The 8500-nt window shown below is 44.2% G+C and overlaps 1 pseudogene; it reads left to right on the top strand.

The window, feature by feature from the left end:
* Positions 1 to 5286: 5286 nt before the first annotated feature.
* Positions 5287 to 5405, top strand: LOC135052140 (5S ribosomal RNA; annotated as a pseudogene).
* The last annotated feature ends 3095 nt before the right edge of the window (positions 5406 to 8500 follow it).

Genomic DNA, 8500 nt, shown 5'->3' with positions numbered 1-8500 from the left:
CATATAGAGGGTTGAATTCCACCTCGTTACCACCTCTTGCTTCAGCTGATGGCAGGGCATGTTCAGGAGTGTTTGCTGATGCTCCAGTCTTTTGCACGCGGTGGCTGAATGCCGAAAGTGGGCAGCAATTTTTCGGGACACCGACAGCATCTCCTGCACGCCCCTGTCGTTTTTTCAAAAAATTCTGCACCACCAAATTAATTGTATGTGCAAAACATGGGATATGCTGGAATTTGTCACATGTAATGCACGCACAATATTGGTGGCGTTGTCCGATATCACAAATCCCCAGTAGAGTCCAATTGGGGTAAGCCAATTTGCGATGATGTTCCTCAGTTTCCGTAAGAAGTTGTCAGCTGTGTGCCTCTTATGGAAAGCGGTGATACAAAGCATAGCCTGCTTAGGAAAGAGTGGGCTTTTGCGAGATGCTGCTACTGGTGCTGCCTCTGTTGTTGCTGCGGGAGGCAATACATCTACCCAGTTGGCTGTCACAGTCATAAGTCCTTAGTCTACCCTGCTCCACTTGTCCACATGTCCGTAGTTAAGTGGACAGTGGGTACAACTGCAATATGTTAGGACACTGAGGACATTCTTTCTGACGTCTGTGTACATTCTCGGTATCGCCTGCCTAGAGAAGTGGAACCTAGATAGGATTTGGTACCGGGGACACACTACCTCAAGCAATTCTCTAAGTCCCTGTGAACTAACGGTGGATACCGGACGCTCATCTAACACCAACATAGTTGTCAAGGCCTGAGTTATCCGCATTGCAATAGGATGACTGCTGTGATATTTCATCTTCCTCGCAAAGGACTGTTGGACAGTCAATTGCTTACTGGAAGTAGTACAAGTGGTCTTCCGACTTCCCCTCTGGGATGACGATTGACTCCCAGGAGCAACAACAGCAGAGCCAGCAGCAGTAGGCGTTCCACTCAATGATCCATTGGAGGAATCCCAGTTAGGAGAGGACTCGTCAGACTTGCCAGTGACATAGCCTGCAGGACTATTGGTGTTCCTGTCTAAGGAGGAAATTGACATTGAGGGAGTTGGTGGTGTGGTTTGCAGGAGCTTGGGTACAAGAGGAAGAAGGGATTTAGTTGTCAGTGGACTGCTTCTGCTGTCACCCAAAGTTTTTGAAATTGTCAATGACTTCTGATGAATGCGCTCCTGGTGACGTATAAGGGAGGATGTTCCTAGGTGGTTAACGTCCTTACCCCTACTTATTACAGCTTGACATAGGCAACACATGGCTTGACACCTGTTGTCCGCATTTCTGTTGAAATAATTCCACACCGAAGAGGTGATTTTTTTTTGTATTTTGACCAGGCATGTCAATGGCCTTATTCATCCCACGGACAACAGGTGTCTCCCTGGGTGCCTGACTTAAACTAACCACCTCACCATCAGAATCCTCCTCGTCAATTTCCTCCTCAGCGCCAGCAACACCCATATCCTCATCCTGGTGTACTTCAACAGGGACATCTTCAATTTGAATATCAGGAACTGGACTGTGGGTGCTCCTTCCAGTACTTGCAGGGGGCATGCAAATGGTGGAAGGAGCCACTCTTCCCGTCCAGTGTTGGGAAGGTCAGACATTGCAACCAACACAATTGGACTCTTCTTGGGGATTTGTGATTTAGAAGAACGCACAGTTTTTTGCTGTGCTTTTGCCAGCTTAACTCTTTTCATTTTTCTAGCGGAAGGATGAGTGCTTCCATCGTCATGTGAAGCTGGACCACTTGTCATGAGGAACATAGGAGAGGGCCTTAGCCGTTCCTTGCCACGCCATGTCGTAAATGGCATATTGGCAAGTTTACGCTTCTCTGCAGACTATTTAAATTTAGATTTTTGGGTCATTTTACTGAACTTTTGTTTTTTGGATTTTACATGCTCTCTACTATGACATTGGGCATCGGCCTTGGCAGACGACGTTGATGGCATTTCATAGTCTCTGCCATGACTAGTGGCAGCAGCTTCAGCACTAGGTGGAAGTGGATCTTGATCTTTCCCTATTTTACCCTCCAAATTTTTGTTCTCCATTTTTAATGTGTGGAATTATATGCCAGTAGTATATCTGGAATTAGACGGCAGTAATGTCTGGAATTAGATACCACTAGATAGATACCAGATACCACTGTGACTGGAATGATAATGACCTATGCACAGTGACAGGACACTACCACAGCACCCTACAGCAGCAAGATGCAGCACAAGACACTGTACTAGTATTAGTAATGTAGTATTACTGAGCACCACAAGACAATGAGCAGTGATACTGAGCACTGATGATACTATGGAGAACTGATGATACTACGGAGAACTGACACTGAGCAGCACGATTAACACGAGACACTTTACTGGTATTAGTAATGTAGTATTACTGAGCACCACAAGACAATGAGCAGTGATACTGAGCACTGATGATACTATGGAGAATTGACACTGAGCAGCACAAGACACTTTACTAGTATTAGTAATGTAGTATTACTGAGCACCACAAGACAATGAGCAGTGATACGGAGCACTGATGATACTATGGAGAACTGACACTGAGCAGCACGATGCAGCACAAGACACTACTAGTATTAGTGAACAGCACAAAAGCACTCTGGAATTGTCACCCCCCAGATACCACTGTGACTGGAATGATGATGACTGATGCAGTCACAGGACACTACTACCAGAGCACCCTACAGCAGCAAGATGCAGCACAAGAGAGACACTGTAGTAGTAATACTGAGCAGCAATAAGCACTGATACTGAGATTTGACACTGAGAGAACGTAGCCACGTCCTCTCTGTACCCTCTACAATGCAGTAGTGAAAATGGCGGCGACGCGTGGCTTTTGATATGGAAACTGAATCTCACGAGAATCCAACAGCGGGATGATGACGTTTTGCCTCGTTCGGGTTTTCCGAGTCAGGCGGGAACAACCGAGCCTGGCTCGGACCCGTGTTTGACACGTGAAGTTCGGTAGGGTTCGGTTCTCGGAGAACCCGCTCATCTCTAGTAATTACCAACACTTTATATACCCTTAAAGAGGACAAATCTACACCAGTGAACAAGCCTTACAATAGGTGAAATGGTCCATCTGATGAGGGTATTGGGCAGCGCGCAGCCCATACCCACTTTCGTGGTATCCTGGTCGTGTAAGCACCCACTTGGGCTGTAAAATATTTATTTATTTATGCTTACTATTCCTTATGTATTGCTAATAAGTTCTTTTACAGTGATAATATGTTGAGACTCATGTGCCTCCTTTAAAGTAAGGGATCTGCCTATTTGGAGCCTCCTGTGCAGTATTAGGAATTGTGATTAGTCTGCAGTCTGCCTAAATAGGAGACAACTTTTGATGAAATTACGTGATATATCCTTTGTATGCTGATACATGCTTTTACATCTATATTATGTGGAGACTCATGTGCCTCCTTTAAAGGGATCTGCTCATTTGGAGCTCTCTGTGCAGTACTGGGGACTGTGAATAGTTTGCAGTCTGCTTAAATAGGATCCTTATATTTTCCTCTGTGTGCTGCTACAAGTGTGTTACACTGACATTATGTGGAGACTCACGTGCCCCCTTTCGAAATTGGAAAAAGAAGACAATACACACAGATTGGCGCTTCTCGGTGGTAGCGTAAGGACGCAATTGACGTGTACGGATGCACCATGCTTCTTTACCATACATCATGCATAGAGTCGCACGGCGTGCATGTTGCAGAGTGGTGTGTGTATATACGGTAAAAGGCGCAATCACTGAGAAACGCCATAAAGACTCACACAGACACATATTTCATACAACACATACATTACACATAGATTAAACATGTCCAGCAACAGACTTGTATTATATGGTATTTATATAATAGTATAAAACCAGATATATATGTATTATTGGGATGCAACTAGTTAATTATATCATGCTTAGTGTCAAAATGATCAGGAGAATGTGTGGATTAATTTGATAGCTATGGGTAAATTGTAGTTCATTGCAACAGTTATGAACAAATGTATGAAATATAAAGTCACATTCTCTGAGAACAAAAGACTTCCTGCATTTTAAAACTGGACATTGCTTGCATATGAACTGACCAATAACACACAAGGAATGAGAGACCTCCCTCTCCTGGACCAATGGAAGGAGACCGAAACCAACAGACTGTTAACTCCCACTGTTTTGACATAGGCAGTTTCTAAGATATAGTTAGTCAGTTGCTGTTGTTTGCTGACAAGGGATGGAGGAAAGTTCTACGGGACAGGGTGACGTGTGTTGGCTGTATCTGCTTCTTATGTAATGATAACTCTGTACCACCTACTTAGGCATATTTATGTTATACTGAATGATATACTGTACATGTTATTTTGTATGCATAACTTTTAATATCAAATACATATATATCTCTGAGCTTTGGACCTGAGTATACCGTGTGTGTGTGTGTGTGTGTGTGTGTGTGTATGTGTGTGTACTTGCTTTCTCTTAAGGGACATAGTGCTGCGACGTTCAGCGCACTTTTATCGTATATGGTAATAAGATGCGCCTTGCGTCCACAGTATATATTAATGCTGGCATTTAAATGTTTATTTAATATAATGGAAATTCACACTCCTTTAAAGTAAGGTAGCTGCTTATTTGTAGCATTCTGTGCAGCACTGGATATTGTGAATAATCTGCAGTCTGCTTAAATAGGAATCAATATTGACTAACACATATCCTTTATACTATCCTGTGTATGTTGCTATATGCTCTTACACTCAAATTATATAGAGATTTATGTGTCTTCTTTAAAGTAAGAGATTTGCTCATAATTTGGAGCTTTTTGTGCAACTCTGGGTTTTGTGAATAATCTGCTGTCTGCCTAAATAGGAAGCAGCATTGGACAAAATATGTGATGTATACATCTAATCAATAACCCTTACCATATATCACATTCGACATCCCTGGTACAATTACAAGTGTGCCGATGGAATAACCCTTTGCCTGCTCATATAATTTTTCTCTGTAAAGAAATTTTTTAATTACAAATGTGCAGGATTTCGAACTCAATTTCTTTTGCCCACATATACCTTCTTACCACCAATTGGTGATTCTCCTTAAGCCTGATAGATCTACATCATCAGGTTATCAACCTATTTCCTACTATTTTAATTTTCATACTCATATCTTATACTATTCTTGCACATCTACATATATGTGCTCTCTAATACAGGGGTTGTATCTCTGAAGTAGAGACAGGCAGGTGTATGGGCTCCCCTGGACAGCAGAAGTACACTTTCACTTTTCATTCAGCAGATTACTGCCATATTCCACAGGACACACCCAATCTCATTTGATCTTGGAAGCAAATCTTTGGTAGGCCTGGTTAGTACTTGATTGGGAGCCTACCAAGGAACACCAGGTGCAGTAAACATACATGCTGAACAGCAGAAGGAAGAGTTCCTCTCCCCTTACGTTCTTTCTATACGAACAACTAAGAAACAATTTGTTTTTGGTACTTGTCAATACAACAGGCAATTGTCAAAATTATATATTACGCCCTTGCGGCTACTTTTTGTTGGAAATACAAGGAAGTGATATGTTTAATACAATCTGCATTAGCAGTTCATCAATAAATGGCCACTGAAATCCTTCTGTTTGTCCCATCTGTTAATTTCTGTGACTGTAAAACTTCATTACAGTGACAATATTTTTGGTACAACTTTCCCCCTTTTCAAGCAGAGAGCAGTCACTGAACACCCTGCTGAATAAAAAGCCTTATGGGGACACCTCTGTTAAACATAAGAACAGATGGTGATTAAGAACCACACTAGGCAACAAAACACTAATTTATTAACAGCAGGGCCGTAACTACGTGTGTGCCAAGGGGGCTTGGCACACAGCGCAGTTGCCCTGAGGGCGCAACGGCCAGCGGCATGTAATGAGTCAAATTGACTCATTACATGCCGCCGCAGTCTGCGCCGTGCGCCCCGCTGTGTAGGCAGAAGAGGACCAGCGCCGGGCAGCGGAGAGAAGGAGGAGGAAGGAGGGGGAGCAGTGAGCCGCAGCAGCGCTATTTGATTGGTAGTAAGTGCCGCTGCAGCATCCCCCTCTCCTCCTGTATTGGCTGCCCGGCGCTGCTAAGGATGCTGGGATGCGGTTCCCCAGCATCCACAGCAGCGCCAGGCAACCAATACAGGAGGAGAGGGGGATGCTGCAGCGGCGCTTACTACCAATCAAATAGCGCTGCTGCGGCTCACTGCTCCCCCTCCCTCCTCCTCCTTCTCACCTCACACAGCCTGCACCGAGAGGAAGCTGCACGAGGAGCCTGTCAGCGGGGAGAAGGTAAGTATATCCTCCCTCCCTCTCTCTCTCTCTCTCTCTCTCTCTCACCGTCTGCCGCAATGTGTAAAATGGGGTCTCGTCTGCCGCAATGTGTAAAATGGGGTCTCGTCTGCCGCAATGTGTAAAATGGGGTCTCGTCTGCCGCAATGTGTAAAATGGGGTCCCAGCTGCCGCAATGTGTAAAAAGGGGTCCCGGCTGCCGCAATGTGTAAAATGGGGTCCCGGCTGCCGCAATGTGTAAAAAGGGGTCCCGGCTGCCGCAATGTGTAAAATGGGGTCCCGGCTGCCGCAATGTGTAAAAAGGAGGCCTGGCTGCCGCAATGTGTAAAAAGGGGGACTGGATGCCGCAATGTGTAAAAAGGAGGACTGGCTGCCGTAATGTGTAAAGAGGGGGCCTGGCTGCCGCAATGTGTAAAAAGGGGTCCTGGATGCCGCAATGTGTAAAAATGGGGACTGGCTGCCGCAATGTGTAAAAAGGGGGACTGGATGCCGCAATGTGTAAAGAGGGGGCCTGGCTGCCGCAATGTGTAAAAAGGGGGACTGGCTGCCGTAATGTGTAATAAGGGGGCCTGGATGCCGCAATGTGTAAAAAGGGGGACTGGCTGCCGCAATGTGTAAAAAGGGGGACTGGCTGCTGTAATGTGTAAAAAGGGGGACGCTGTCTATTGTAATGTATAAAAGGGGCTCTATCTGGTGTAGTGGCGCTACTGTGCAGCGTAATTTGAATAATGTAGACTACTGTGCACCGTAGTATGAATTGCTATTATTTTGTGGCCATGCCCCTTCCCCATTAAGCCACGCCCCTATAATTTTTTTGCGCGCCTACGGCGCGCACTGCCCCTATCTTACATTGGGGGGGGGGGGGCGCCACTATCGTTTCTTGCACACAGCGCTAAAATGCCTAGTTACGGCACTGATTAACAGCAATAAATAACAATTAGCAGCATAAAGACCACCTTATAGGATACCACTATGGGAGTAGCAAGCCTATCAAAACTATATGAATAAATTCACAGGCTTTACCCATTATATTAGAAAAAGAGAAAACATTTTCCACCAAGGCACAAACACACTGTATGTGTTATTGAGCACTATAACATAAGGTTCATGTCTGCTAATAAGGTTTTATGTTTATTATTATTTAATTGTTTTTTGTCACATCTATTTTAGCAGGAACATAATTAAAAGTTCAATTGTATCGTCTAATAATTTTTCATGATAAGAGTGCCCCAACATAGAGTCTTTCTTTTTCTTCCACTTTCTATGTCACTTTATCTCTATCCAAGGTCTAGTAAATAGACCTAGTCTGGTAATTGGACTTTGCTGTTCACGCAGCCTGCTCTGACATTTGCCTGTAAATTAGTTTTTGCTCTTGCCACTGCCTGCCCAGAATTTTTGCATGCATGTTGGTGTTTGCTTTTGCCACTGGATACACTAACATTTGTCTGTAAATTGGTCTTTGCTTTTGCCACTAGAAGCTCTGAAATCTACTTGTTAACTGGACTTTGTGCTTGCCCACTGACTGCTCCTGATCTCAGCTAGCCTCTGGAAATCTCTGTACTGCCTATTCCTATAGCCTGTAATTCAGAATAAAGTGCTGCATGTATTTTCACTGATACCTACTTTGCTAGTTCTCTACCTTCTTCATATTTACTCTGCAATACTCATAGATGAGTGGGGGTATCCTTATACCTGTGATCATAGGGGGTAATTCAAACCTGACCGTAGCAGCAAATTTGTTAGCAGTTGGGCAAAACCATGTGCACTGCAGGGGGGGGGGGGGGGGGGCAGATATAACATGTGCGGAGAGAGTTAGATTTGGGTGGGGTGTGTTCAAACTGAAATCTAAATTGCAGTGTAAAAATAAAGCAGGCAGTATTTACTCTGCACAGAAACAAAACAACCCACCCAAATCTGTCTGCAAATGTTATATCTGCCCCCCCTGCAGTGCACATAGTTTTGCCCAACTGCTAACAAATTTGCTGCTACAATCAGGTCTGAAATACCCCCATAAAGCGCTCTATGGGAAAGGTGGATTGCAATAGGTGATGTCATACTAGGGTTCTCATTATCATAGCGTTATTATACTAACAATCACTAAATTGTTTAGCAGTGCTCCTGATAGTGATACTAATGGTGTGTACACACGGTGAGATATTTTCTTTCGATTTTGACTATATAGTC

This window comes from Pseudophryne corroboree, chromosome 2 (assembly GCF_028390025.1).
Source record: "Pseudophryne corroboree isolate aPseCor3 chromosome 2, aPseCor3.hap2, whole genome shotgun sequence".
NCBI classification, from domain to species: Eukaryota; Metazoa; Chordata; class Amphibia; order Anura; family Myobatrachidae; genus Pseudophryne; species Pseudophryne corroboree.
This window is presented reverse-complemented; position numbering and strand designations above follow the sequence as displayed.